This window comes from Lagopus muta, chromosome 13 (assembly GCF_023343835.1).
Source record: "Lagopus muta isolate bLagMut1 chromosome 13, bLagMut1 primary, whole genome shotgun sequence".
In the NCBI taxonomy this organism is placed as follows: Eukaryota; Metazoa; Chordata; class Aves; order Galliformes; family Phasianidae; genus Lagopus; species Lagopus muta.
Genome location: NC_064445.1, coordinates 6,930,195 through 6,951,590, shown reverse-complemented (window position 1 = coordinate 6,951,590; position 21,396 = coordinate 6,930,195). Strand labels below are relative to the sequence as shown.

Genomic DNA, 21,396 nt, shown 5'->3' with positions numbered 1-21,396 from the left:
ACGACCGCGCTCCTCGCGCCCCCTCGTTTCTCCCCGAGACCGCGACCCGCGCCGCCTCCCCGCGCCCTCGGCCCCCCGGCGCCATCCCGCCGCTCCCCCCGGCCCCTCGCGCTCCGCGGCTCCTCGGCCTCCGCTCGGCGCCCCCCGCCCGGCCCCGCGGCAGCACCCGCTGCGCCGTGGGGCTCGACCGACGGCTCCGCCGCCCGCCTCTCGGCTCCCTGGTCTCGGGGCCGGGCGCGGAGCCGGGCGCGCGGCCGCGGATCGGCGGGTGGTGCGGGGCGGCCGGGCGCGGGACCGCCTCCGCGGGTACGGCCGCTCGCTCAGCGGGCTCCGCAGGGCGCTGCCGCCCGCCGCCCCCCGCCGGCAGCGCCACGCTCCGCTCCGAGACCTCGCGCGGGTCAGGGGGCCGGTCCCGCCCGGCGGCCCCGACCCCGGGGCGGCCCCTCGCCCCCTCGCTCGGCCCGAGGGGCGGCGGCGGAGCCGGGGGCTGCCCCCTGCCGAGGCGGCGGAGCGACCGTACCGCCGCTTTCGGGGGATTCTCCGAGAGGAGAAGGCAGGGCGGCGCCGGGAGGGGGAACCCCCCTCGGCTCGGCTATTCGCATCCCCGGCGTCGCTCCTCCTCCTGGCGCTGATGTCAGCCGCGGGGAGGGCCGGCTGGCAGCGGCAGAGCGGGGCGCGGGCGGCCGCGGCAGTGCCGAGCCGGAGCCGCCGCCGCCGCCGCCGCCGGGACAGCGCGGGCTCCGGGCGCCGCCGGCAGCGCGGCTCAGCGCCCCCAGGGGCGCCGCAGCGGCCGCGCCGGGCCCGCAGCCCGCCCCGCCGGGAGGAGGCGAGCGCCCAGTGGCGGCGGCTGCCCTGCGGCGGGACCCGGCTCCGCGCTCCCCCAGCCCACGGCCGGGCGCTGCCGGCTGCGCTGCCCGGCGGCACGGAGTTCAAAGTCTCCCCGCGCAACTTAGGTTAGGCGGCAGGACCTCTGTGGACCGGTGCGGGGCTTCCAGGGCGCGATCGCGTTTCCGGCCTTTTGCCAGCTGCAAAAGCAAATGATTCACAAAACCCAACAAAAATAAAACAAACTCGGGCTTACCTAAAAGTTAGGAAATCTTTTTTTCTTTTTTTTCTTTCCGCCCCCCCCCCCCCTTCCCCCCTTTCTTTTACTATTTTGTTCCCTATGTGGAAGTCGCTTATGAATCGTGCTCGGTTCACTGCACGGGAAGAAGCAGCTTGTGTTCTGGATCGAGGATTTGCTGTTGCAAAGCACTCCAACTTGCATGCAGTGGGGCAGCCTTCGCTATTCTAACCGCCGTGGTGATGTGCTGAGGAGCCCGTGCATAGGGATATCTTTTGCAGCCACGGCACCGAAGGTAAGAAGGGGCTTGGGGAAAAGAGGGATTTTTGCATCCTTTCATATTAGAGCTCATGCACAGTATCCCCCTCCAGCAGGGCATCAGCAGTTCGTTCACAGCAGTATGAATAGGATGGAACCGATCGAGTAAAATGTTCTTGTGGAAAGCACATGGAGCTGGCAAGTGATTGCAAATATATATTTATTTTTAGTCTGGTAACATAATGTTTTACGATCTGTGCTCAACAGCGAGGACAGAGCTAACTTGCATAGCTCAGGAATGAGGAGATCTGTGGGCTCAGCCTCTGATGGGCAGTTTGCGTTGGCTGTTACATTGTGTTGAATGTGTACCCCCCACAGCCTCCCTAGAGCATCCTATCATCCTGTTGGATTTGGTGGGGTGTTTTTTTTGTGGTATTTTTTTTTCCTTTCTGTTTTTTTCTTTTTTCTTTTTATTTTTTTTTTTTCTAGATGGAGTGGCTGGTATTAATGAGAGAGGGAGAGGGATGAAAAAAAAAAAAAACAACCAAAAATAAAAACCATATGGAGCATTTTATTGATGTGATCATAATCCTGTAATGGAGATTGCATTAAATGAGGATTGCATCAAAATGTCTAGCTGCTGTGGGGAGACAAGAAAGCAGAAACTATGCTGGATTGTAAATGAAGTTCTTAGATTGAAGGATTTTCTTGAACCATGGAGGGATATCTGTGAGCTTAAAGTTGCTGTGTATGTGGAGTACTGGAATGGGATAAAGCAGAGATCAAGCTGAAATATATTTTAAATTACTCAAGCTCCGTATGCAGTTAGAATTGGTTAGAGAAGCATTGCAGTGATGTCCAATGAATACTTGGTTTCAGCTATGGAGACCACAGAAAGGCAAGGAAAGAGAACACAGAAAGGCAAGGATAAAATATTTCTTACCATTCAGGGAAGGGAAGGATGGTTCATTTATGAGTTTTGCCATAATGGCACAAAGCCTACAGCCTGCTGGTCACACACAGAAGCCCTGTAGGCTGTAGAAAGGAGAGGATTTGTCTTCTATTCCTTTTGCAACCTTGGTGTAGTTGCCTTTAAGAAGTAGCTCTGAATTCAGTGACAAGAGGCAAACAGGGACTTATTTGCCCCCCTCGGACATGAAAAACAGCTGTAAGCTTGAGAAAGGTGGACCCAACTCATCTGATCCTGTCTTTTTGAGCTTGAGTTGATAATGCATTTTGAGTAATTGTTGCTGCTTATCACAATTGGCAAAGGAGGGGGAAGATGTTCAAGTTTATTGAACCGAAGCAGAGCTGAGGACAACAGTGGATAACAGCTTACCCTTGCCTTCTTTTTTGCTGAATTTTATTCTGGCAAAGACAACTTTGTGGCATGAGCCACAGAGAGCACCTTCTTTGAGTCTTTTTGAAAGGAAACCCAAAGAGAACAGAAAGATTAAGCCAAAGATAAATGTTCAGTTTTTGCTTGTCAGCAGTGGAAGCAGTGTTGATCTGTCAGACTGCACAGGTCAAAAGAGGTAAGACAGGAGAAAAGTTTGTCATTTATTTACAAACTTCTTCACACACAATGGAAGTTGTTATACAAATAGGCAGCATAGACTGGGAATGACCCATTTCTTAGAACCACCTACACTGTAATTTAAATAAACAATAGAGAAATTTCCTCTAAAGATACTCATTAGTATCTTTGTATAACTGCAAAAGAGTTGGTTAATTATAAAATTATGTAGATTAAAACAAAACAAAATATCCCAGGTTGTCACAAATAATTTGTTTTCCCATTTGAGTTGTGTACAAAATCAGAGGTAATAGCTCCACTGTTGAGTGTCTCTCCTGCTGTATATTTAGCATAAAGTTTAGACAGAAATTATTCATTTAAAATAATCAAAGGAAGTGAGGAAAAGCAGCTTAAGAGTATTGAATTCCTCTTAAGTGTTTTATTTTGGCAAACGGAGACTTCTTGTGATTTGTAAGAGATGAGTTTAGAATATTCATGGCTAAGCTCCAGGGAGCTTAGTGTAGGCTCAGTAGGCAGACGGTTCTTCTGAGGAGATATCTGGAAAAGATGTGCTTAGATTTCAAGCCATGTTCAATTGAGACTGTTGATATCCACCTTCCAAAACAACTGTTATGATGCTGAGGGGAACGATGCTGAGTCTGGAAAATAAGGCAAGCATTCCTGCCTCACTTTTTAATGGAAAAAGTAAGCGGTGTTCATTAATTATACTTCTGTATGTACAAATGTTCCAAAATTGACTCCAATTTTTATCAAGTTACAGCTGAGACAAAATTTATCTTCTGAAAACATGGTTATCCATGCAGATCTGGGTCTGTAATTTTTCTGCAGAAGAACTCTTTATTGCTTCATGGCTGCATTGTTCATCCTTGCAGCATTTCTTTGAGTGTAAGCCTTGCTGTAGTTAAAGGATAATTTATATTCAGTGTAGTACTGTCTGCTCAGTGGAATTGGCTTTATACATCACAGCCTCTGCGAAAAAGGAGATCAAAGATCTGAACCTGCGGTCCTGTATTGCATTTGTAGTCTTACTCTGTAGTCTTTCACACTTCCATAGTTAAGATATGTCAATCATTCTATTAGAACACCCATTTATTTAGTAATTTAACATTTAGTTTTGCAGATGGGATCTAAGCTTAATGCATTCATATGGTATAAAAGAAGTTATCCTAAGTAATGAAGTGTAATAACAATTGACATTTGCTAATATAGCACTGTAAAGTTGGATTTATAGAAAGCTTGGTAGAAAATAATTCCAGCCTGAGCAATTTAGAGAAGAAAAACAACAACAACAACAAAATAATTTATTTCCAATCTGGAAAGCCTTATGGAGCCAGGTGGGTGTTTATAGCGGGCTTTAAAGGGGCCTGGGATTATTAAGGAGGCAGTAGGACTCTCCTTAAAGTAGAATAGCCCTGTCTTACCACGGGAATTAGTCAGATCTCGATTTACTGGTTCAATCTGAGGCTGTTTTAGATGCCCTTGGCATTATTCTAGATATTTCTTCTAAGGGCAGAGTTACAAAAACCGAGCACAGCCCCCTGTCTGTGTCTGAACCCTTTAAGTTATCCTTATCTCAAGAAGCTAACAGGGACCACACTTTTTGATTAACATTGAGTGTCAGACACAGGTGTTAAAAGGATTTTGGGGATGCAGTGGCTGAAGCACGCTCACCAGATAGTTCACTTGAGAACAGCAGTGTAGAAACCAAGTCCTTCTGTCACAGGTGCAGGGGTGGTACTAATGGTTAGTGTACACTTTGAGACCTTTCTTCTAAAGCATCCCCAGACCTTTTCCAATTGCCTGTCTGTTAGTCAGCTGCCTCCAAAGAGCGAGGTCGTTGCTCCCAGGCTCGTAACCTCTTCATGGGTATTGCAGGCTAGAAGTTACAAACTGGAAATACATGTGCAATCAGTGCTTCAGCTGCATGTCCTACACGGTGCCTGTGACTGGGCACAGGCCCCAGATATCACATGCTGTTTTCCCAAGCACATTGCAATAGAATAAATGGGTGTCCAATTCAACGAAAGTTTTGCCCCTTAAATAAAAATTGATAAGGAGGATTAACAGTCTGCTGTCTCAATTGCCTCCTTCTGCAGTGAGATCACTGAGGGAATTTATAGCAGTTGTTAGTCTTCAGCGTGGCAAAGGAGCGATGAGCGTTTCTTGTCTCTTCTGAAAATTCATGCTCCCTGCGTATATAAAGGCAAGTAATATGAAGTGGGAAATTTACTGTGGAAATGGGAATTTGATTATCTCATAAGATCTGAAGGGAGACTCCCATTCTCATTATCCAATGGTAAAATAAGGAAAATAGATTTAAAAGGCAGTCTTTTTCAATTACGGGCTCTGAATTAGCAGAGTGACTTGCCAGGAAGCATAAAAGCTTCTGTAGCTTTTGCACTTCTAAAAGCTTCGCTGTAAGAGGAGTTTAAACTGTCCTTAAAATTATCTTAAAGGTGTCACACTGTGACTAATAGTTGAATACAAGGAAAATATATTCTGAGTATTGCTGCTTGTTACCCCTGGCGCAAGTGAAAGAATTTTTAATTCTCATAAAACTTTTTAGAACAAAACCCACGTCCAAATGAGGATGACAAACAATATTTTTCACAGTAAGATTTTATACTTGAATGGAAAGAAAAAGCCCACCCCAGTTGCAGGGAAGGTTTCATTAAGGTCCAGGGAAAGTGAATGTAAAAAACAATATTGCTATAAAAGACCATGGAATTTAAACATGCAGATAAAATCAAATCATGGTTCTGACAGTAAACAAGGAACTGTAAAGAGTCGTGTCAGTGCTTTTAATAAATGGCCTGTTGAACATCAAGTATTTCAGATACTCTTAGAAAATAAATGTTCTTCCACAGATAATGTAAGACTTCTTGATCCAACACAGTGAGGGCCAAAGATTCTTGTCTGCAAAAGCATTTCTATTGGAACAGAGCCTTGAATAATTTTTGCATTATGAAACATAGATACCTTAACACCTGACACTTATTTAGGAGCTAAACATGCTAACATGGTATCAAAGGTATTGTTGTATAGAAGTTTTGCTTGAGAATGGCAGAACTTAGGCTACTGAACAGCAAGTGCTTTTAACTTTGCAAGGGAAGTTCTTTTGAAATTAATGTTGTTTTCCTTTACATAAGTTGTGATATACAACTAGGACTGTATCATGGCAAGCAAATCTACGTAACCAGCTCAGCAGAGCTGAATATGTTCTCAGAGAGACAAATGAACCTTGAAATTAATGGTGACTTCCAAATTTAATAGTGAAATTATAAACCGAGGTGGTCCATTGTATTTAAAACCCATCTCTGTGGGGTTAGATAGAGGAGTTCTCTGTGCTAGGAAACTTTGCCTGCTTCATTTACCTGGCAGAACATCTTGCATTGTATAAGGCTTTGATTTGATAGGGCTGTTTAAGGGAATGCTTTTCTGCTGGTGTAGAAATAATATGTCACTGGTGATGTAGTCAGCAGTGTTTACATGTTACATCCTTAAGGACGTGGTTTTATTATTTTTGTAAGAATTTAATTTGTAATTTTTGAGCTTTCTGCTGTCTACATATATATACATACCAAATTAAAAAAAAATCAAGTAAAAGTTTGCAAAGTCTAGGCACAGTGTATTTCATTTACTTACACCATCAGTATTACAGTTCCATGTGAGCTCATTAAATTAATGAATGTGTACACATGGAAATCTACAGTCTACCAGATCACAACCCTGGAAAGCCACACACAGGCTTCTTTTAGCTTTAGTTCCTGGCAAATATACGTAGATGTCTACTGAAGGGAATGTGAATGCTATTTGGAGAATGACACTATTACAGATTCCATTAAAATGTGAAGTAAGAAAAAACTATTAGCAGAAAGTCACCTGCCTGCTTCTTGCCTGTACCTGGAGTTTCACTAGAAAGTCACATTTTTTGATGGTCCTTCTGAGAAAGGAAGTTTCCTGACTTTGAGCAGAAATTGAGTTTAATTTCTGCTACTGGAAGTCATAGTTTAAGCTCTTGTTTAGTCAATTGTGTGGATCTGTGATTGCTTTGTAATTTTATAAGCACATTTCATCCTGTTTCTTGACAAACAAGTATGGAACTGTGTTCTAGCAGGCACACGGTCATTTGGATCACTGGTTTGACTTAGGTGTACTGCAAGGTTATTTTTTCTTGAAAGGGAGGGGAAGCATTATGTCGAGGAGCAGGTTGGATTCAGATACTGGAAGATTTTCACCCAACAGTTATTATGTTTGTGATGAAATGCTGATGTTAAATATAGGAAGGATGTGCCACAACCTTCCCTAATCTGCGTAGGGAAAAATGCAGAACTCCAGTGGTTTGAAACGCCCCCATTAAATAGTGATGTAAGAGCATCTGTACTGTGTATAGGAACACTGGGCTCAAATGATAGAAAATCTGAACTATAGCCCAGAGTAGCAGCTTTTTCAAATTATAGTTGATGCAAGTGGTTTATAAATATATTCAAGATGTAGGTAATGAAACAAAAGTTACAATTAAATGGACTAACCATCTCGCTTTGTCCGTCATTTTACTGACCCTTGGAAAATGTATGTGGCAACGTGTTTTAAATTAAGATCAAGAACACAAGGTAACAAAGTAATAATTTGGGAGATGAAAAGTGGGAATTAAATGCGTAAAATTCATTTTCTGTTCATCTTTCTGCCTTGTTCACATGTGAGACTTTATCAGAATAAATGGATTCCTATAAGGGTTTTGTAATAGTTTCCTGTTCTCTGAGAAGTGTATTCAGAACCATGAGGTTAAGTGCTTGCCAGATTAGTGTACGTGCATGTCCAATTATCAAGGAATTCCTCCTAAAATTAATGTTCAAGAGATCCACATCTTCATGACTAATGTACAACTGTTTATGTTAGTTCTATCTGAGGAATGCAAATTACAGAGGGGACTTTAGATATTCCTGATGATAACACTCTGAAGGACACTCCTAAATACCCTTAAGTGCACTTAAATTGTATATAATCCAAAATAACGATGACTGAAAAATGGAACTGTCGTAACATTCTTTGTGTTCACAGATTTTTACCTAATTCATTTTTCATGTACAAGCCCCTTAAAAAAACAATACATCTAGGAGAACAGCGTTAACTATGCTTTCTTAGCAAAGCTTATCTTTAAAATACCTTTAAGACATTTACATTTACCGAGTGGTGAACCATTAGTCAGATATTTCTGACATTTTGGCTATCAGTGCATGTCTTTAAGAGCTAAGTTTTACTTACATATTTGCAGAACTTTTACAAGTTTTGAAGAACTGCTCTGAAGGAACTCTAAGGCATTATACAGAGTAGGTCTGAGATGAGTTCATGGAACATTAACTCAGTGTGTTCCAAATTAGAAAGGAGAGGGAAAAAAAGTCGTTAAAAAAAATCAGCTTGCAAAAATATTTGGCAATTCAGGGGAAATAAAGATGGTCACTTCCTGAACGCGTCTCAGAAAGAAAACACACTGATATTTCATGTCGAAGAAATGAATTACTGTTGTGAAGTCAGAAAATGTTGTTTTCCTAACTGGAGTTTAGGGACATGTCAAACATTCGTAGCCTTACGATGAGAAATGAACTAGCAACACCTTCTGTAGTTCTGTAGTTCTGAGACACGTGAGTGTCACTGCACAATCTGAATCTCTTGTGCTAAAGGAAGAGATGATCTTGGTGACTAAATACCACTGATTTTCAAGAGTTTGGGAGTTGCTTGCTTGTTTTTGAATGTTTTAATGGAAAAGTTTTGCTTTAAAATGATCACTTTCTTCTCTGAAAACAAAGAAAATTGTACTTACATGATGTCACATTGAAATGAAAAAGAATAGACTGAATTGTTTCTTAAAGCAAAATATTGTAGAATTGAAGGATATTTTCTTATAGAAATAATAGTGTCATTTTAATGTGCAGGTGAAAGCTTCTAAATAACATCAGACTTTTTAAAAACAATGAGGAAAATAAGTATAAAATAATAAAGAATTCATATTCTTCCTTAATGAAAAAGACACTTTGTTTGGGTCGTTTGAGAGCGATATGTCTTTGAAATAACTTCGTTAATTGAAGTTAGAAATCAGTAAACAAGTAATGTTTATCATGCAGCTGTGGAAGTCCATTTGAAAGGATTTCCACAGTTTGGATGAGTGTGTAATAGGACTCGGATGTTCAAAGCGAGTTGAACTTTGAAAGAGCCTGAAGCTTGTCTGTTGTCAAGAAATATACACATATATACAGCACAAGCGTTGTTAAAGACTATTGATAATAACACTTTGTACCTTATTCATGTTTTCTAATTTTTCTTTAATATTGGAAACACTAAAACTAAAAGTCACCATCTGATATTCGAAAAATATTGCAGCTCAAGTGCAATTATGCTACCAATAATGGGTGATCACATTCTTTTCACTGAACCTTTTCTATTGAAGATTTTAAATACTTAAGTACTTTACATACTTAAACAGAGAAGAAGGAGGAGCAGAAGAATTAGAAAAGCTGTGACAGAAAATGAATCCATTCTAGTAAGACTGTATGGTATCACAATTTGTGTTCAGTTTGGGGCCTATTGTGTCTTATTTTACTTTCTGCATTTTGTGTCACTAAACAGGTAAGTTTAGGCATCAACCAGCCTGTTAAGTTTCGTCAGAGTTGAATGAAGATGATTCTGATTAAACAGAGACAGTTTTAATTAACACTTTTACCTTCTATCTTCTGCTTCCATTCACTGGGTGCTTTATTTCAAAGTTTGGGGCACAGAAATGTATTTGTGTGGATCTTGACTAAGTTTAGAAATGCTGCTGAATTCAGAATAGCTTCTCTGTGTGTATTGCTTCTCTTAATGTCAGTGCGAGTGATGGAAAGATGTGTGGTACAGAAGGCTCACCCTGACTGTTGCTAAGCTGAATAGCCAGCACTGGAAAAAGTCCTGGTTGTATTTTGAGGCAGTCATAGTAAGCACGTATTCCAGTCAGAAAAAGAGATCTCTTCTACTTTCTGTCACTCTAAACTTTGAAATCCAGTTAGACAAACTGACACAAATAAGCATAAGAGAAAGATTTCATTTATTAAAGGAAAAAAAAAAAAAAAAAAGAATGAAATTTCTGAAATTTCTGTGAATTTCTGATAGCTGAACTTGTTTTTTATTCATTAGAATAAAAATTCATATGGCAGACTAAACCTGAGATCTTTTTTACTATCTCTTAAGTCGGAGAAAAAAGGTAAACGTGCTGGAACCTTAGTTGCAATAGGACAGTGCTTCAGAGATTGTATCTCTTTGCTGAGCTCAAATTCAGTAAGAGGTTTATAAAAATACAAAATGAATTTCTTTCCAGTTTTGTGTCTGAGTGGTGTTTTTCTGAATTACTGTGTAGGGTATTTCAAAATTACTCCCTAAATCTTAATTGACAAAATATTACTGCTATTTCAGACTGTTTATCTTCATACAAGATATATAATTTGTTCAGCGATTGCTTGCTGCATGTGCTTTTCATCTTGGTAACTTAAAGCAGGTTTAAGTTTTGGTTACTGTTATTTAACATCAGTGGAAAAACATACACAAATGGAATGTTTTCCTTCTGAGTTTCATAAAAGCTTGATCTGGCCTCAAATAAGTGCCTTCTTTTTTTTTTTTTTTTGTTATGAGTCCCCTTTACACTTAATGACTGTATTTTCACTGAGATACACTGAACAAAAACGAGTATTTAAAAAATCATGGCTGAATCAAAAAATAGCGAAACATCAGTCCGCAAAAAAACATTCACGGTCTCAGTTACTTATATGTAATTCATTCTGACAGGTGCAGTACTTTCATGTTTTATTGTGCTATAAACGTTAAAAAAAACATATTGAAAAAAGTTTAGAGTAAGTGATTGAGATGAAGCTGGTTGGTGGTGCAGTACAGCGACTGCGAGGTAACTGCATGCTAAAAACTCAGTCACTTCTGCGAAGGATCTGTGCCTTGACTTTGTCAGTGCCAACCAAACCGCAAGGCAGTGATTGATGGATGCAGCAAACAATCAACAGAAGCTACTTTTGAACAGTTTAGGATACTTTGGTGATTTTGGATCAGAAAATCTCTTCAATTGCCACCCGTGTGGTTATGTGTATATGTAAGGAATATGCATCAGCACGACCCTACAAACAGTTCTGACTGGGAAGACAGACAAATAACGAAGAGGGATGTTAAAATTTCAAAATACTCTTGGAAACGGCTTCAGTAAGCTATTATGGGAATAAAACACCTCTGATAAATCTAACACCAGTTAGACATGCTCAGATATTCTTTAGTCACATCACCAGGGGAATTACCATTTTAAAGAGATTAAGGATACCACTGTCTTTTGGAACACTGTTGTGTCATTTTCTTCTCTTTCAATAAATTTAGCTTCAACTGATGCAACTCTTACAACCCTGGCTGTAAATGTTTTGGAGGGAGAAATATTTGAAGTCCTTTCTGGGTTGGATAATTTCTTTCTCATATTTTGGAGGTGTTAGGTCTACGAAGGATCCTCTAAAAGGCAGCCCCAGTTGTAGTGAATAGTTCTGTCAAGATGGAGAGTTGACAGCTGTATGATTTTAGGCTATGTTTTGAATGCCAGTTAGCACTAAGTCAGATTCCTTTTCCCTTTTCCTTATACTGAGTTTCTTAGCAATAAAATTCAGCCCTGGATAAGTGTGAATTATTTGAAGCTCAAAGGTAAGATGATGTTGGCAGTAAGATAAAATACTTCAAGAGGTTTCTGCTTTGGTTTTGCATAATACAAAGTGCTCATTTAATATTCAGAGGAATCCTTGGAAAATTTCTAGACTTGGCTCTTAGCAACCTGCTGTAACTTAGAAACTTCAGGCAAGTTTGGCTAGACTGCTTCTGCAAACATGTCTTCTAATGTGAACTTTCCTATGATTCTGTGAAAAAGCCAGGGACTCCTCCATATAGGTGATACATTTTCACTGTGCTTTGGGTGGGATTTTTTGTTCCAGTTCAGGAGCTTGCTATATCCTTGTGGCTCTGGTTGTTCAAAGGATAATAAAGAAGTGACCAGGACAGGAATGGTGAACAGGAGAGAGCAGCTATTTTTGTTCTTGGACTTGGATCTCCATTTTGTTTGCTATTTCTGTCTCAGTGTGTGCTATCTCATGTAATTTTTGGAGGCCTCCTTGAACTGAGGTTATAAAGACAGATCTACACTTCTACAAGTCATCTGTTCACTGCTTTTGTGCAATGCTGTTCTAAATACAGTTTAAAGTACTGCTTTTGATCTTGGAAGCACTTTTTAGTTTTATTTCAATTTCTGAGTAAAACTTGCTGCATGATTTAGTTCTTCTGTAAAAGATAAAAGTAAAGCAGAAGTCTCAGCTTTATAAACATTGAAGCCCAGGGGAAGAAAACCTGAGACTAATTCTTTTCCTGTGGTCCTGAAAGACCGAAGTTAGTTGACATTCAGAGCTGTAAGACAGATCTGTTAATCCATGTTTTCCTGAGGGTTTTCTGGAGTGGACACATTAGGTGGAGTGTAATTTTGTTTGTATTTATGAAGAGCATTCTGCTGATGCTTCATATTGATGGTTAAGTGCTCTTTACTCCAGGAGTGTCTGGAGGTTGATTGACATTACATGTCCACTGCAGAAATGCAAAAGTGAAGTTTCTGAAAAGAGACTTAACATATTGTATGAGCTGAATGGATATGAGAAAATAAGGAAGGCTTAGAAGAGACAATAGGTTTATGGACAGAAATGTAAGTATTGGAAGAAAAAAACCACTGTAAATTAATCTAAAGTTCTTAAAAATTCCTATAAAACCAATAATTTTTAAATTACTCAAAGGACTGCCATCTTCTAGACACTCCAAAAATGAACAGTTTTGTTCAGTTTCCTCATTCTGCTAATTATCATTAACTCACTGTGTCATTGTTTCTAAATAGTATTCAGTGATGGTAATGAAATGAGTGATCTAGGTTCACCAAGTAAAGAAAAGCAACTGGAACAAGTTGTGTAGGGAGAATGTGCTGTCCTTGTTCTTGGAGCTTTTTAGGATCAGACTGAATAAAAAGTTCAGCAGCCTGCTCATACTTCATAGTTGACCTTGCTTTGAGCAGGAGGTTGGGTAGTTCATTTATATAGGCCCCTTCCAGTTTGGATTATCCTGTGATTCCACGTCTTATTAGCTCATAATGTAGGTAGGATGTACTAGAAGGTGTAACAAGCCTTCCAGTTTGTTCCTTAAGAGCATGCAAATTCTGAATTTTCTCATCTGACTGTATAAAGCCAGGTATTTTTGAAGAATCTCTACTGTTAATAAGCCTTTTATTTATTCTTTGTCTCATCATGGAATTATTTGGCAAAGCAGTCAAATAAACCAAAATTGTGCACTGAAAAGTAGTTAGGAAGATATTCTGAGTCTGCACTACATTTCTTTCTTTCTTTTTTTGTTAAATCTAGATAAGACTCCTTTTCATTTAGGTACTTCCACTTATTTTCTCGCTATCTGTATCATATGAAGCCATTGGTACATTTTTTAAATCTCTACAAGAAATACAATACTGCATGTACTAACTGTAACTGAAATTTAGAAACTTCCATGCTTGTTTATTTTGGCCAATTTTATCTGAAACTCAGCAGAATACTGAATGCACGTATTTAGCATTTTCCACCCGTGATTCTTCTCGTACCATTTAATTATCCATTTTGTTTCTTCTATCTGAACGAGAACTTTCTCTTAGAACTTTCTCTTAAAAAATACTTAGATTTTACTGAAATATTTCAATACATCTCTGCTGTCTGCAGTTTATTTGTAGCTGTTTGATGGTTAAACACAGTTGTTACACAACAATGGACTGTTTCCTGTTATACTAAGGAAAACCTCTTAACCTAATTATATGTTTATCTTAATAAATGGGTGTAAAGGAATGTATTGCATTTGAACCAGAGACCATCTCAAGCTGATATTGTGAGATTCCTTGGATTTTAAATAGGCAATAACAGCAGATGGAATACAGGCAAGTGTCTGCAAGGCCACTAGGATAAATCAAAGTTTTCTTGAGTTCCAAGAAGGTCCTAGTTGGTTTTCCATCAATGGGAATTTAATCATGAAGTGCTAATGTAGAGTATGCTTTAAAACTCCCTAAAAACCCAGAATATTCCATAGGAAAACTGTATTCCATAAAAATAGACCTGTGACATTCACTATATGCTTTTTAGCATGTACTTTAGACGTGGGGCTTAGGCTTGCTTCAAGATGATCAACTCTGATAGTGCTGAATATAAAAATGTCAATATAATTATTCAGCTTCAGCAGAAAATCATTTCTGCTGTTTTTTTCACTGTGTGGAGGAAGGGATGAACTGGTTTTCTATTACTCTTTATCATTGAGGTTTTCTATTTTTGCCATCAACTGGGAACATTTCCCAATTACTTTCTTTCCATCTTGTATTCAGGGATGGGCTATTTTGTAAGACAAATCTTAATGAAAGAGATGCCCTGATGTGCTGGTATGAAATAGTGGTAATTCAGCAAGAGCTGTTCCTTGACTGATGATCAGAAACATGGTCAGCTTTGGATATAAAGTGAGCTACTTACACTATTCTAATGCTAATCCAGCCTGCCTCTATAAAGGTATTACATGTATTCCACTGTAGAAACTTAATAGTAAATGTTCTCAATAAGGCACATGCATATGAACAGATTCTGTTTATTTTACATTAGTAAAAGAAAATAGTGTTATGCAAATATAAGTTGGTATCCACAGACACAGAACCCTGGCAGTTGTTCTGATCCTTCCTTCGTTTGTTTCAGCAAATTTTGTTTCAAAAGATACTTCACTGCAATCCCAGCTAAGCAAAACAGTGTGATTTAACTGTATAGTTGGCATCATGGATGATATGTTTATGAGGTGTATAACCGGGGGGAAATCACAGATTTTCAATTTCTCATGGAATATATTCATTATTAGAAGGCATCAGGAACAATACCAGGGTATTGTTTCCTGTAAGAGAAGAAAGTCCTGTTCAAGTTTTTAATGAATCTCTTGGGAGGATGATCAGATGTCCAGGTTAAAAAAGCTGTAAGCATTCTACTGGGAGTAGTCATTAAAGACAAGATGAATGGGAGCTATCTGTACTTATGAAAGAGAAATACGGAAGATAATTTACAAGCCAAAAATCTCTTTATCTTTAAATGGTCTCCAGTGCTGCAGTATATAAGGAAATACAAAGTAAGGGTACAAGTAAGTCTTGTTTGTGAGGTGAGATGTGGTTACCTAAAAGAATCTCCAAACAAAATACTGAGAAACAGCACTGACCTGATTTTTTTATGAAAGAAGCCTGCAAAGATTATTTCCTTGGTTTCTAAGTTAGAAAAAGCATTAGAGTTGAAAGAAAACCTAAAGTTATTGCACGGTTAATCAACTTGGAGGGCCTTATGTTGAAAATCTGATTTTCTAAGTTAAATAAATATGAATTAATAAAAGATCTTAGATGAAACAAATGAATTCTGTGAAAACAGCTTAATCCTCTGGTGAGTCACTTTTTTAGTAAATCAAAAAGTGTCAGCACAGGAGTGCTAAAAGGCTTTCCTTTCCAAAAGGCACTTCATACCTTTGATTATTCACTCAGGCTTGACCAAGCCAGAAGCCTACTTGTTAGACCCAGAATTGGTGATGAAATCATTTGTTTAACTGTTGCTTTTTCCTCTGAAGTGTTACAGATGCAGAATTTGGAATGCATTGTGAACAGCAACAACGTAAATAAACATTTCTAAATTAATTCCTCAAAATTTGTTGTTCAGACTTTCAAATTGGTCATCCAAGATGCACGTAAACATTTTATTGCCATGAAAAAGCCAATTTGTTTGTTGTTTGGGTGAATTTTGGCTGTAGTTTTGTTTTGTTAGTGTAACTCTTGAATGGAGTACAAATGTAGTGAAAACTTGGATAACAACAAAACATGAACTGTGTTCTAACCGCATCTGTTGAACATAACGACGGTAGTTTTGCATTCATTCAGCTTTTGGAGAGGTCACACCCTTTGCAAATAATATGCATGAAAAACTGCTGTATTCACAGTGCCTCATCATTATGAATAGTGTGTATTGCAGCTGACACAGCCATTCACAATGCTCTGTGCATGATGTGAATCTGGGCTTTTTGTCATACGGGAAATATTCCGGAGTCCAAAATAAAAACACGACAACAGCAGGACGATGGAAGCTTCTCTTAGTACACATTTCTCAGTATTTTGTAAAGATTGCCTGCAACTTTTTTCTTTCTCATTTTTCAAGATATGTGTAAGTGCCTTTCTCTTTCTGTATTAAAATCATGCGTGTGTTTCTTTTATGTATGCATGAACATGCTGTTGTTGTGGAAGTCATTACTTACATCCTTGGTCTAAGTTACACACTGGGCTTATGGGTTTTGAGAAGGCTTCTTCGTGAAGCTTTCCCAGCAAAATTCATCTCTGACTGGAAATACCCATGTGTAGAATCCTCTTGAGCAGACTGCCAGTCATGGCATTTTTAAATGTGTGACAGTGAATGTAAACCAGGACAAGAATAAGGACATCAAGTCTGTTCTGGCTTAAGACTGAAATATCACAAAATGTAAAGGAACGTGCTCATGCATGTACAACTATTTTTGTGATGTAGAAAGTTACTAAAAGATGATTAATGATCATGTGTTTTCTAGTGGCTTTGTCTTTGGGTGTATCTTAAAAAGCAGTGTCACTGTTGCAACTTGTTAAATGCTCATGTTTCTTTTTTTATATGACAAAAAGCATTTTGCTGATTCTCATGTACCCACTATCCCCTACCTTTCTCTGCCTGTTTGTCTCACACTGACTCCTTCTTTTCTGTGAGTATAGGCCCTAGAAGCAACATAACATTTCTTGTTATGAAGGCAGTAGGTACTAAAAAGTTATTTGAAGCCCTGTGACTGTTTCCTTTACAAAGGCTTGCAAGTATTTTAGGAAAAATGCCAGCTAGTGCACAGACAGTTTGGCTCTCAGAACATAGTGTTAAGGTTAACAAGTTGTAAATAGCTGCATGTTGCCATTATCTCAAAACCCCGCTGTTTTTAGGACACAGTGAGGAGTCTAATAAGAATGTATTGCTTTTTTAAAAATTTCTTTTCTTCTTTTTCTCCTGCTTCTTTTGTACAGCACTTACAGAAGCATAAGTTTTAAAATTTAGATGGGCAGTGATGAGGTCTTACAGTTTTGATGAAATTCTTTCATCTTTCTGACCAGTATGACAATCATTGAACTGAGATGGGAGAAAACCACAGCCCAAAACTGCTGCTGTCCCTTACAGAACTATATATACTAAGGAATCCAATTGTAGAGTAATTTATTTTTCTACAAAATTAAATTCAGCGTTAAGAGTGCTGAATATATTTATATGTGCAAACATTCATATGCATAAGACTTTTTACAGCAGCATAAATGTGCTCATCTCGATTGATGTCTGCTAAGTTTTGCTGACATAAAAAGCAGGTCTTCTCTATTACATATCATTCAAAGTTGCAGGATCTGTTTTTCAAACACACAAAATCTGCGTAGCGCATTAAGTGAAACAAGATAGTTTCAGTGCTTAAGAGCTGTTTGCTCTCTTCTGAGATGATCTGATGTGTTAGCTTTTGGATGTTTTGCTCACTGAAGTGGCCAACTTTGGAAAAAAGATTGGTAAATGTCTCCTTATTAGTATATTCTTGTCATTAAACAATCAGTATGAACTTGACACTGATCCAGGAATAGTTAGTGTACTATATATGTGCATATATATATATACACACATAGTTCTCCCTGATCATTTCTTTTCAAAAGCAAGCACCAACACTGAGCATTAAAAAAACCATTAAACTTATGTGTACTGGGAAAAGAATTGAAGCTTGATGATTTTCAAACTATTAGTGTTTTATACCTGAAGGTGTAGAAAACCATCGCATAATTTGATTTGAAAAAAGAATGAGAATAGTTGAAGTAGCCATAGAATAGTAATAGTAGTAATAATAGTACTATAAGAGTGACCAATCTAACAGACTACCTAACCAGCAGTAACAAAGTTCCCATGATAATTCTCTTTGCAGGAGATTGTGATGTGTCAGAATAAGAAAAAGGAAACAAACGGAGCAGAACTTACTGCTTAATGTTCTGTGTCAGGAGCTGATGCTCAGTCAGTAATTAGATCTTGCCCATTTTAGGTGGGAAAAGGATTAGTTCAGGAAAAAAAAAAAGTAAGAGAGTACATTGCATTACTCAGGAACACCATGATAGGCCATTGTCTGGGATATGCTGGACCCTGCCTTAAGTCTGGAAGATTTAGAGCTGAAATGAACCAACTATAGAAAGAAAGAGTTAGAGCAAAGTCCTGCCTGAAAATTTCATAAAGACAGGGCAGAAGATACACATGGTCTGAACACCAAAGAACTGAAATTAATGTGCTGCAATACCAAGGCAAAGTGCCAAGATGAAGCATAAGTTTTCAAGGAAACTATGACATTGAATCTTCATAATAAAGAGAAGCTTTGAGGCAAGACATGCAAATACTGAGAAAAAATATACAAAACCCTGATACACTTTGCTAAGCTATCAGACAGCAAGAAACAAGGCAAAACATTAAATTCTCAAGGAAAAGCACCCAGTGTTGAAGGAAAATGCTAAGATGCTGACGAAAACATTGATGGCTCTAATGCAGAGTACTTAACTGGCAAAAATGAGCTGTAGAATAGCTTCAAACTGAATGGCAGAACTGTGAAAGTGACTGCCAGGTTAGTTCTCCTCTGTGGTACTACGTTTTGGGTGAAGCTGTTACAGCTCTGGTATTACATGTGTCCTATGCTTTGGCGAAAACAGCATTATTATAAAGTATTGAGTTTTTACTAAAAAGAAGAGGTGTGTGAAGGGCACAGAAGATCTATTTGCTGTGTATGAGATTCTAAGGGAGAAATAATTCTGGTAAAAATTCTCCTTGAGAGGCTTGTAGTCCACAGAGTACAACCCAATGTCACCAATGTGCCTTAGGATCAAAGGCATCAAAAGCTTGTTTAATAGCTAAATGACCTGTTGGCAATTTTACAGGATGTGGATACTGCTGTTAACAGATCTTCAGGAAAGGTTACCCTAACTTACACCCATTCAATTTCATTTATGTAAAGGAAGTGCATGGTAATACAATAAAAAGGGCTTTTTTTTTAATATAGCAGAAATGTACAGTTTAATTAATATTTATCTCATTGAATACTCTTGGTTTTTTTTGTTTGCATTTATTTAAGAAGTAGCAAGGAGACTATCAAATAAATGGTGTCCTGTAGCTGATGTGAAAATCTGGTGAGGCAAGAACAGAATTCACTGCCCTTATTTTCAGGCAGAATGTTATAAAACTGCAGAAGGAGGGATCTGGGTATAAACTATCCTAAAGTCAACTCAACCTGAAGTAGACTCGTCTCACTACAATAGTGCTTGAAGAACCAGAGTGGTGACAATTTATGTTGGAAAATGCATCAATGTAAAGTAATGTATAGTTGCTATGGTTCAGTGCACCCTGAAAGAGAACATGAACTATATACATGCTGTCGTCCATAGAGCTGCTAAACTGCTATTTGTCTATGCATTTGTTTTCATTAGAAACTGCTGTGTTGCCAACTGAATAGATTATAAACTATCACTTTATGCAGGGACTGACTTGGACTGCCAGATATACTTCTTAGATAGCTGCAGAGCTGTTCATAAAGAATTTAACTTTATGTCAGAAGAGACAGTTTATTCTTCCCTTTTTCTTTAATTTAAGGGTTTTTACACTTCTGATTATTGTGTCAATTATCACTAAGACATAAATACTACCTAACCTGATAAAGACCAGTGTTGTTTCACTTATCTTCATGTGTTTTTTCAGACAGCAAATGACCTACACTTCCATAGTATACAGCATCTTGTGTTCCGTGTGGATTCTGACAGATTGATTGCAGCAGAGTATATATATATGTGTTTTGCTCACAGATTCAACATGAAATATGGAAAAAGGATTTTGATTACCATCTTCCAGAACATCCTTTTCATGGAAGGAGAGATGTTGAGTGCAAGGTTTTAAAATCTTCAGAGCCTAAATCACACAGATGCTTTAGGAAAGATCCCTCACATTGGAAAACAATGATTTTGTTGCAGTTGGAATTTCTCTTTACCCTTCAAGTGTTTGCAACATTGGTCTGCAGCACTGAACACATTATAATTTTATAGGCTTTTGAAATTTGTGGGAGAGTTACTGGAAATACAGAACAGAATTTGTACGTGATGAAAGTGTCTCATGGGCAAATACAGCATGCCGGAAACTTGGGAAGAGGATAAATGATGTAAAGACCAGATTTAGAAAGAAAGACATTTAGCTTCCCAAAATGAGAGCTGGTGAAAGAAATTTTGTCTTGACCAAATTCTCAGCCCTTGCAGTTTATATTCAGCTGTGCTGCAGTCAAGCGCCTCTTTCTGCTCCATCCCATTCTGCCCAAACAATTCAAGCAGTGTATTTTTTATTTTTTATTTTTATTTTTATTTTTTTTCTGAACTGGCACGTGGGTTGACCCTGACAATTAAAATTATTTTTTAAAATCATTTATGCAAGATTTGGCATATTGTAAAAACATAGAAACAAGTAAAAAAAATACTTCAGTGATGAATTTGTGCTGTAACAGACAGCTGCAGAATGGAGTATAAATGGAGTATGTTAAACTATTCAAATATTCCAAATATTATGTACAACAGATCTTGTACTAATTCATTATGAAAACAGCAATTTTCTTTAATCATTTATTAGCTATTTATAAGGTGTCTGCATATTAAACACATACAGATTATTGTTCAACACAACAGCCAGTATAATGATTGCGTAAGTGTCACCTATGTGTAATCACTAACACATTTTTCTTTGGCGATCACGGTTTTCAGCTACTAGAGTTCCTAGAGTGAACTACAGGTCATGGTTCTCAAGCATGTGTAACAGAGTCAGTGAGTCTGACCTCCTAAAAAAAGAATTTTCTAAATGGTACTCAAATTTTAACGTAAGTTTGTTATTGATTTATACCACTTTCCTAATAGAGGCAGTGAAGCAGGTTGCCCAGCAACCCTGCAGAATCTCTGTCCTTGGAGGTATTCAAGGTCCAACTGCCCACAGCCTGAGAAACATCTGGTTGGAGCCCAGCTGACAAATACCTGTGCAGGAGATTAGTCCAGAGCCCTTTCAAAGGACTCTTCCAACATGAGCTGCTCTGTGACTTGCCACGGAGTCACCATGGGACACCAAGCAGAATGCTGTTTGCTTGCTAGGTGGCTGAACTTAATTTTATTGTGGGATATGGTATTAAATGATAATTTAGAAGAAAACAAGTCCAAAGGAAGAAAATACCCTGTTTTCTACATTGGTTTATCTTAATCATTGGTACTTCTAACAATTTTTTTCAATGCTTTTGTTTTTCACATGAATGACATTTGGGTTTCAGCTTCCCTTTCGTGATAATGAGTTTCTTTTCTAGGCCTCACTGTAGATGT

The 21,396-nt window shown here is 38.7% G+C and overlaps 1 protein-coding gene across 1 annotated transcript in view; it reads left to right on the top strand.

Annotated features, from left to right (window-relative positions):
* The first annotated feature begins 848 nt into the window (after positions 1-848).
* PCDH11X (protocadherin 11 X-linked) overlaps positions 849-21,396 on the top strand; it is a 439,839-nt gene continuing 419,291 nt past the window's right edge. The window contains exon 1 of the mRNA XM_048959958.1: positions 849-1,358. The gene's annotated coding sequence lies outside the window, so the exon portion shown is untranslated. The remainder of the gene's footprint in view (positions 1,359-21,396) is intronic.